This window comes from Gorilla gorilla, chromosome 11, assembly GCF_029281585.2.
Source record: "Gorilla gorilla gorilla isolate KB3781 chromosome 11, NHGRI_mGorGor1-v2.1_pri, whole genome shotgun sequence".
NCBI lineage: Eukaryota > Metazoa > Chordata > Mammalia > Primates > Hominidae > Gorilla > Gorilla gorilla.
In genome coordinates this window covers 70,900,919-70,911,239 of record NC_073235.2, presented here as the reverse complement: position 1 = coordinate 70,911,239, position 10,321 = coordinate 70,900,919, and the positions used below count along the sequence as shown (strand labels likewise).

Genomic DNA, 10,321 nt, shown 5'->3' with positions numbered 1-10,321 from the left:
GAATGACAATATTAAGAATGCTGAACTGGGGAAAACAAATGCAAGGTTAGGAATCCAAGTTCACCAGAGCTGAAAGGTCAAGGGGAGTCGGTGAAGGACAAGACTGGAAAGGACAGGAACAGCACTGGGGAGTTACGGAGGGTTTGACGACAGTGCTAGGAGGTAGCTCTGAGCTGCTTGACAGGGGTATTTGCATATCTTTTGTATTCACTTGCACTGCTTTATCAAAAAATAATGTCCTTGGCAATTTGAATCCCAGTCTTTAAGATAACACATCTGTGTTTATGAATTACCAGGAGTCTTTTTGTTTTTTGTTTGTTGCTTTTGTTGCTGCTTGTTTTTGTATTCTTTCTGGTAATGGGACTAACTCCATTTTACTTTGAATTTGTATTACACTGTATCCACAGAGAAATTTCACAAGTGTCTTTTACATTATTTTAACAATCACCCCCCCACCACCTACAACTTTAAATTAAATATCATGATCCATTATTTCCAGCATTTGTTGCCCACCTAACATGTGCCAGACTCCTTATTTAATGCTTTCACCAGGATATTTAATTTCATCTTAAAATTATCCTTTAAATACAAAGACATAGGATCTGAGAGAGTAAGTAATTTGCCCAATGGCACCCAGTTAGGAAGTGGTGGGATAGGGGTTCTAACTCAGTTCTGCCTAATCTAATTCCTGATTGTTTCTCCCAATCAGAATGCAGTCTGAAATGATGCTCTTTTTTAGCTCTGTGCTAGCAGGAAGGTCTGTGATGTTTGCAATAAAGCCATTATGAAGTCAAGAATGGAGGTTCCATTTTTAAAGAACTCAGAGAGGGTAGATCTTGATTGACATCTCATCTGGGGTCACCTGGTCTTCAACTGAGAGATCTTTTGGTTCGCCACGGATGCCCCTTGCAGTTATGGAAGGTAAGTATAGTCTTTAAGCCATTTTTGCTTGGTTGTCCCAACAACCCTGCCTTGAAGTGATATAAACTACCTTCCTTGGAACAACCTTGGTGGTACCAGGTACTCAGGTGCTGCCTATTTGGTGCACCCTTGTGCAGTAAAGTTACACCTGAAGGAATCTACTGCACTCTTGCCTCATCTTCTGAACCAAGGGCTCCAAGTCCTCGAGAGTAGTAAGACAAACCAACATCCGTGGACTAGAGGTTATGATGGAGAAACAAGGGTAAGTGGAGTCCAATAATAACAAGCTATTTTTGTGCCCGCTTCATCCTCACCCCACCAAAGCTTGAGCAGAAACTTTATGATGTGGTCCATTCAGTTTAACCTCTAACATTTGGTTTCCCTTTTTTTTTTTTTTTCCAGTTCACTCTTTGAGAGAGAGATAAATAAACATTAAAATGTAAAAAAAAAAAAAAAATCAGCAATGGAAGGAAAAAGGAACAAAAAGCAATCCATTGGCATCAAGCTTGACTGGACCACTCCACTGCTCTGCTGCCATTAGTGAGCCTGACCCTGCAGCAGGAGTCACAGACTCACCACTCACCTCAAGTCCTCACTCCCTGGACCCTCAATCTACACATCACTTTGTCTTTTATTTCCCTGAGAAATACAGGCCATCAGTTTGCAGATCCCTCCTTTCCCCTTACCCTGCAAATCTCCATCTATTTGGAAAAGTGTGCCTCCTACATTCCAAAGCTAATCCCTCCTCCTCTATCCCTAATATCAGCCCTACCTGCCTTCTTCTGTAACTTGCTCCATTAATTACCTCCCCTCTCCCCCAGGTCTCCCTGCCTATGAACATATTCAAGGACATCATACCTTAAAAACAAACAAATGTCGGGCACAATGGCTCACACCTGTAATCCCAGCACTTTGAGAGGTCAAGGCAGGAGAATCACTTGAATCCAGGGGTTCAAGACCAGCCTGGGAAACATAGGGAGATCCTATCTCTACAAAAAATATTTTTTTAAAAAATTAGCCAGGTGTGGTGGTGTGCACCTGTAGTCCCAACTACTCAGAAGGCTGGGGTGGGAGAAATATTTCAGCCCAGGACGTCACTGTGCACAATCGCTTTACTTCTTTTTCCCTTGCTATGGACTTGTTGAAGAGTAAGCCTTCATGTACTGTTTCCTCACCTTACATTCACTCTCAACTGGAGACAATATAGAGTCTTCGCAGATGCAGCTTTCTCCAGACCAACAATGTGGTTAGACATCTGGTTTTTCATTGTTGTTGTTTGATTTCTCTGACTAGCTTCCCTGACCAGAGGTCGTTTTGAGTTTCCTTCTCTGGAATTTGACCACTGAGCAGAGACACATAGGACAGAAGTTGTGAATGCTGAGTCATCAATCAGCATCACTGGGAAGAAAAAGCCTCTCAGTTTCTTCTGCTGGGACTCCCAGAGCTGGAGTATTTTCTGCTCTTCCTAAGGCCTGGTAATTCAGCTCTTTGTGAAACTGTGAGCTTTACCATACCGTTCCAGTAGCAACCTTCTTCTTTTTTAAGTTCATTGTGGGGAATAGGGAGTGATGGCTGATGGACATAGGGTTTCTTTTTGGGGTGACAAAAATGTTCTAAAATTAAGTGGTGGTGATGGTTGCACAATTTTGAATATACTAAAAACCGTGAATTCTAAAGTTTAAATGGGTGAATTCTGTGCTATATAAATTGTATCTCAATGAAATTACTAATATTCTAAAGCCTCCCAAGTGCCTTAGATGTTCAGTGAGTGTTGAAAGCCAGTTATTTATCACATCCTTAAGTCCTGCTACCTATCTCTCACTCTCTAAGTTCAGTTTCCTCTTTGGTTTGACTTGGACCAATCTGCAACAACTCTTGATGTTTCTTGTAAATTCTATGACTAACTCCCAGAGCTTCTGCTGTCTATCTGATACGCATTTAGCTTCTCCTTTCAGGCCTCAAACAGCATGTTTAGAACAGAACTGATCTTCTCCCCAACCTGCTTTACCTTTTCTATTTCTCACTCAGTTACTGGCACAAACTTCTCCATATATGTTTAAGAAGACCTCTACTTTGACTTTCCCTGCTCCCTCTAACTTACATCCAATTAATCAAAACGTTGTATCAGTTTTATTTCTGAAACAATCTCTCCCATCTTCCTTATCTCTTCATTCCACTGCCAGGTCTGAGTCCACCCTTTACTATTTTCTGTTGGATTAAGGCAAACCTCCTGTAAAGAACTGCCCTGTCTCCTGCAGTCTCATCCTCCAGTACCCCTTCATGCCTACACTGAAGTCCTCTTCCTAAAACAGGAATAGGGTTACCTCACTCTCCTCCCCCAAACCTGTTAGTGGCTCTGCACTGAGTACTGGATCAAGTCTAATGTAATGAGAAGGCCCCATTCAATCTGGGCCAAACTTTCCTTCTTAGCCTAGTGTCCTCCTATGCCCCCTGCACAGACCTTAGCTCCAATCACACTAACCCATGCCATTACCTGGACACACTGTGCTAGTCTACACTCACGTGCCCCCAGCTCACACCTCCCCTTTTCCTGGAATGCCATGTCCATATGGCCTGGAGAATGACCTAAAGTTAGTGCCAGCAGAGAGCTTATCGGTAGTGGGGCAGATCACAGGGGAGAGCAGGTTTTGGAGCTAGGGTGAGGCGTCAATGAGAAGAAGGGTGATTTATTAAGAAGTAAGCTCATTTCAAGCCATACACCTGAAACCTGACGCCCAAAGAGGAGGCAGAGAACCAATCAACTACTGATACAGTTTGTGAGGCTGGAGACTTGAGAGAACAATAGGCTGAGGCAAGTGTAACCAATGGATTAATTCCTTACCAATCTAGGATTCCTGGAGCGTGGAGTGCTCCAGGCCTGGTGGCACCAAGACTTTAAAAAGAAAAACCATTAAACAGTGAGATTTGGTCTCTACACAAAATTTAAAAATTAGTGTGGTGTGGTGGCACACAACTGTAGTAACAGCTACTCAGGAGGCTGAGGTGGGAGGATCGCTTGAGCCCAGGAGTTTGAGGCTTCTAGGAGTTTGAGGCTTCTAGGAGTTTGAGGCTTCTAGGAGTTTGAGGCTTGCTATGTTGCTCAGGCTGACCTCCAGCTCCCGGGCTCAAGAGATTCTCCCGCCTCAGCCTCCTGTGTTGTTGGGACTACAGGCACGCACCACCATGCCCTGCTGGTTAGCTGTTTTTAAAAATTATTTTTAAAGCATCATTAAATTGCTCATACTGAAAAAAATGGCTTGGATACTTTAAGAAGAATAAGACAGATTTGAGCATTCAGCAATAATAGCTGAACTTCCAAAGAGACTATAGCAAGCTGGTTACTAGGGAAATTGTTTTTTTCCTTACTGAAAAAAAATCCTGTGTTAATATATCATTTTAGATGTGTAATGTTTAGGGGTCCTTATTGTTCAAGGAATATAAAGTAAGAGGGGCAGTCTCTCATTGTATAATATAAAACAAAAAAGAAAAAGTATTGATCTCAGAGAGAAAGTAAAGGTTACGATGGCAATTAACACTTCATAGTAGACAGGTGAGTGCTATGTGGGTTTCAGCCATTCAACACCTGGAAAATGTGGCTATCAAATGTAGAACATAACTTCAACAGTTTCCTGAAAGCAATGAGGAGAAAGCTAGTTGAGTAAAGATTTATAATACAGGGGCTTTAGAGCAACGTTTACCGGACTTGTAACTTGGTGTTTCTTCTTTATTCATGTTGTTACAGCATGGTATTAAACAATTTATTTGGATATAAAATCAGAGGACTGGGTCTTATATCCCTATGCTACTGCTTAGTACTTGTGTGACCTTGGCCATATCACCTAACCTTTCTGTCATCTGTAAAATGCGGCAAATAAAGACACCTGCCCTGCTAACCTCAAAGACCTATGGGGAACATCAAAAGAAGTATTATAATAATGTGAACATATTTAATAGCAAATTATAAAGCAGGATGCAAATATTGGTTGTGAGTATGCAAAATTTACTGATTAGCAAATGGTTAAATGCTTTATACAGTCACTTATTACTTAACGACTGGAATACATTGTAAGAACTGATTTTTGTCATTGTATGAACATCATAGAGTATACCTACACAAAGCTAGATGGTATAGCCTAGTTTAAATGGAGGCTATATGGTCTACCCTATTACTCCTAGTCTACAAACTTGTATAGCATGTTACTTTACTGAATACTGTAGGCAATTAGAATACAATGGTAAGTATTTGTGTATCTCAACATATCTGAACATAGAAAAGGTATAATAAAGATATAATATTACAATCTTATGGGACCACTGTTGTATATGTGATCCATCGTTGGCTGAAATATGTGGTGCATGACTATATTTTAAGGATATGTTTTTATAGTGAAAACAAAATTCACTTCATCAGAAATTTATTTAAAATAAATAATATTTGTAAATTATGGGCACCAGCCTTAGGCACCACCTGATGGCAGTTAAGAATAATGCAAGTCCATTGCCTTGCAACAACACAAGTGCCACAGAAAAGTAAGGTACGTAGAATATCAGATTCTGAGAACCCCAAACAGAGGCTTAGACTAAAATGAGCTGAAATGGGAATTGGCATACCTAGTATTGAAGCTAGAAAATGCATCTAGGATTTGGTGTTCTATGAGCTGCAGCAGCCAAGCCACTGCTTGGCTCAATTGTAGCTAAATTAGAGGAAGAAAATCATGCCTTTTATTTATCCTTGACTCCCCACTGACCAGCACAGTGCTCAAGAAATTTATTAAATGAAAAAAGAATCAGAAAAAAAATTAAAGGAAGAAAAAGAGGAAGGAAGAAAGTTAGGAAGGGAGGGAACATATCTTAAAAGAAACTGTAAACCAGTCTGTTCTGTTTTTTTTTTTCCCCTCCTAGTTGCCAATTGAAGTTTCTTCTTAAAAATAACCCTATGTCAACTGAACTGAGTTAAAACGTGCTAACCTGGGATAGATAAAAAGAAACATTATGTCTCTATAGGTTCTTTGTGATGAAACAAATCCGCCTCAACCCAGAACACTAGCAAGGCGTGGGGTAAAGCAAATAAGACCTAAAAATTTTGATGATTTGTAGAAGATAGAAGTTCACAGTTCAGCAGTTCCTTCTTGCTTGGGATGATCTTCACAACACCAGCCCCCAAATGGAAGGGTAACTAACTGCTCCAGTTCAGTTGGCTACCTTGTGAGGCTGGCATCCATTCCTAGCAAAAATGGGCAGAAATGGGGAAATGCCTCACCTTAAGACCATAGCTTTTCACCTTGACCTTCCTCTATTTTATCTACTCCAGAAGGTCTCCACCAAGCTCCCAGCAGCACAGCATGCTCAAAACCTGACATATCCATGATAACTTTTCACAGCAGTGTGATGAAATTTGAGACACAAACCAGAAATGTAATGTGATCACCCACATCATATCAGCCTCACAGGCAATCAAGAGCTTGGCTTCAATTACAAAATGAACTCCAGAAATCTTCCAACAGTTAGTCAATCCCAGCCTTTCACATGAAAATGTATTTAATTTACATAATACTGTGAAGAAGGTATTGTTATGATCCTCACTTTGCAGCCTATGGAAGTAGGGATTAGTCCTTGATGAAGAGTAAGAAGATATATGTACTTTCAAAAGTGATTTAATATGGAAACTGGAAAAAAATTATAAAACATGTAATGGAATCCTAAATAGGATACTGATAAGGTTTGGCTCTGTGTCCCCACCAAAGTCTCACCTTGAACTGTAATAATCCCCACGTGTCAAAGGCAGGACCAGGTGGAGATAATTGACTCATAGGGGTGGTTTTCCCCATACTGTTATGATAGTGAGTTCTCATGAGATCTGATGGTTTTATAAGGGGCTTTCCCCCTTTTGCTCAGCACTTCTCCTTGCTGCTGCTGTGTGAAGAAGGATGTGTTTTCTTCCCCTTCCTCCGTGATTGTAAGTTTCCTGAGGCCTCCTCAGCAATGCTGAACTGTGAGTCAATTAAATCTCTTTCCTTTATAAATTAACCAGTCTTGGGTATGTCTTTATTAGCAGCATAAGAACAGACTAATACAGATACCCAAAGTCATTGGTATTAGGACAAAGGAGCAGAAATTCATAAAGGAAAGACAGAGACACATAGAGATGGCTGACTTTTTTCTTAATGCCAGGTTTTAGAAATGAAAGTATTTAAGGCTTTGATAATATATATTATCAAATTATATTTCAAAGTGTGGTAATAATCTACAGTCCTTCCCAAAAGTCCTGAAAATGTTTATTTCATTTCATTAGATATGATACATTTAAAAGTCCTTAAACCTTGATACACAAGAGTATATACAAATAATTTTGCACTTTCTTCAACATTTTCTTGTATGTGTGATAAATACATTTCCTATTCTGTGTATTATCATTATGGTTTTTATACTTATCATGTTTTAATATTTTAAATTATTTTATAACAAACATATTAACCTTTAAAAAGAAGACAAATGTAGACTGTTTTTAATTACATTCTGCATTAGAAACCATAAATATTTTAGCATTCAAATTCATGCAATCGAGAAGAGTCTTGAAAAATTCTGTAGGTGTTCAAAAGAAAATATAAAGAGATTGGAGAAAAACTGATCTCAAGCAAGAGAGAGAATAAAAATCACTCATAAGAAGTATAGGTGTTCTCATGGCTAAATTTGGCAGTGGTGGTAAAAATGGGAGGTGTAGATGAAAAGATTTCAAATAGAAGAAATAATCAAGAATATATCCTTAAAACGCTGAGTTGTAACATAAAACTGAAATACCATTATATAGGTGATTCTATTTTGCAACCAGAGTTGAGAACCACAGATCTCATTGATTTATGCAGTCCTTTCCATCAAGAACCCTCTCTGACTTTAAATTCAATGTATCAGTACATTGATATTTTATCACATCCACTTCCTTTCTGTCTGTAGTCACTTTGGATGGACAGTTTACACAATAATTTGTAGAAATAATAATAATAAAATCATGTGGAGAAGAGTTTCCACAATAATTTTTGGAATTCAATGATTTTGACATTACACATAGTCTTAATGGTTTGATAGAAACAAATGTGTGACTTGATAAAAGATCAGCTGATCTCATGAATTCTTAAACACAGCTCTTTAAGGAATTTTTCCTTTTATAAGGAATCATCATCTTAGAAAAACAGTTAAGCTTTTAATATCATTGGGCTTGCTATTATTTTTAGTTCATGAATTTTTTTAAAAAAATTAGAAGTGAATTAAAATTAATGGCAGAAATACCTTCAAATACTTTCACACTGACTAATCTGAATGGGGTTAGGGACAGATGACAGCAACTCAAAATGACACAGAGGAAGAAACTTCAGACTTCCTGGGGATTTTCTGGTAAACTCTGACTAAAAACTAACTCCTCTGATTGTGCAGCAATGTTCCCCGCTAACATAGCCTTCCTTTTGGACTACCAGCCTTTTTTTTTTTTTTTTTTTTTTTTGAAACAGAATCTCACCTTGTCACCCAGGCTGGAGTGCAATGGCATGATCTCAGCTCACTGCAACCTCTGTTTCCCAGGCTCAAATGATTCTCCTGCCTCAGCCTCCTGAGTAGCTGGGATTACAGGCGCCCGTGGACTACCAGCTTTTTAAGTGGACTTTTTAGCCAAAGGTCAAGGGAAACTACCCTCTTCCTACTGGGGTTCAAATTGATTAAAATGGTTTGCTTTGAGTTTTGTTGAAGTCTCTTTATTTTCTTTTTAAGATTATGTTAAATTATAAGCCACATTGGCTTTCTTTTTACAGGTAAACTTTTTCTCTTCTAGATTTCTAGACGGCCTTCCCCCACTTCGCTTCTTTCTCTGCCATTTTCCTCCCCTCTCCCGCCTCCCCAAGTTAGAAGAGGCTGACAAAAAGAGGCTCATCAAAGTTAAATGTTGCCAACATAAATTGGTCCCTCTTCTCTTCCTTGATGTGACTGGTCTCTCAACCTATTGATGGCATCCAGTTCCAACTTTCCTCTTCTCATTTGGGACATTGGGAGGAGAGTAGTCTCTATTTTTAATAACAAAGTAGTAAGTATGTAATGCCTCTCTTGACTGTGCAAAAGACCAAAACTGGAGAACATTTTATGCTTTGATTTTCTTTCTCTTTGTTATAACTTAGATAAATTATCTCTTGGGAATGGAATGTTCCAGGCCTTTCTGTTTCATCCTCTCTTAGTAACAGTGTATCGTTCTGGGTTTACAGGTGAAGAAAATATCATCAAATGACAAATGGCCATAAAGATCTCTCACCCAGATTATGTAATGGTTTTACTTATGCACCAAGACTGGAGGCTCTGACTTTTTAGAGTTTTATAATCCTTTTAATAACACTTTTTTTCATTTATAGAGAACTACAATCAGGCAGGCGGAGTATTTTCTGATTGGGATGAGTTCATAAGACGTGTACATTATGGGAATTATAAGATTGCTCCACCTGCGTCACATCTGGACCACCTCTGGACTGAGCTGTAGGGATGCAGGGAAACCCTGCTAAGTGTCAGGCTGCACCCTGTCCTGCTGGTGCCCACGCCTAGACCCTCATTCCATTGTTCACAGAATTCTATGCCTTGGGATTTTGTCTCTACTTGTCCAGAACTCCTAATTCCTTCACTCTTCCACATTCTAGGTCCTCCTCTATCAATTTAAGTACCAGATCCCTGTCAGCTGCCTTCCCCAGACTTTAAGTCAGGAGCTCAGTTTGATGGCAGGGTGTATGTTTCCAGGTATGGAAGGGTCATGGGGGAAGCCACCACTCTCTCTGAATATATTCCCCCCAAATGGCGATTATTCCAACAATTTCTCAAAGTATATGTTAACATAATGATTTTTAAGGCTTAGTAGAAAAGCCCTTAAAGAAGTGAAATATGAGAATGAAACACGGCAATGAGATCATGAATTGAATAGAGAAGGGAGTTGAAAAGTTCAGCCAACCCATCCCTTCTGCACATCCAAAAGTAGGGTTCAGTCTGGGGGACTTTGTGTGCTTGGCTTCACACAAGAAAGAAGTCAAAAGCGATCTGACAGAAAAAAAGCAAGAGGAAGTTGAATGAAATAAAGAAACAAAGGGAAGACTGCTCCATAAGCAAAGTAGGGCTACCCCATAGGCAGAATAGCATTGTGGGCTGCTCACTGGTTATATTTGTGATTACTTCTTGATTATATGCTGAATAAGGGATTGATTATGCATGAGTTTTTTGTAAAAGGGGCAGGGAACTCCCAGAACTGGGGTTTTCTCCCCAGTTTAGACCATTCAGGGTAACTTCTGAGTGTTGCCATGGCAACTGTACACTGTCATGGCACTGATGGGAGCGTTTTTTAGCATGCTAGTGAATTATAATTCGTGGATAATGAATAGTGAAG

The 10,321-nt window shown here is 39.4% G+C and overlaps 1 long non-coding RNA gene across 1 annotated transcript; it reads left to right on the top strand.

Moving 5' to 3' along the window:
• Positions 1 to 832: 832 nt before the first annotated feature.
• On the top strand, positions 833 to 8,609 carry LOC129531895 (uncharacterized). Its single transcript, XR_008677344.2, has 4 exons — positions 833 to 921; positions 2,215 to 2,396; positions 4,664 to 4,906; positions 8,424 to 8,609. It is a non-coding gene; the product is annotated as an uncharacterized lncRNA (long non-coding RNA).
• The last annotated feature ends 1,712 nt before the right edge of the window (positions 8,610 to 10,321 follow it).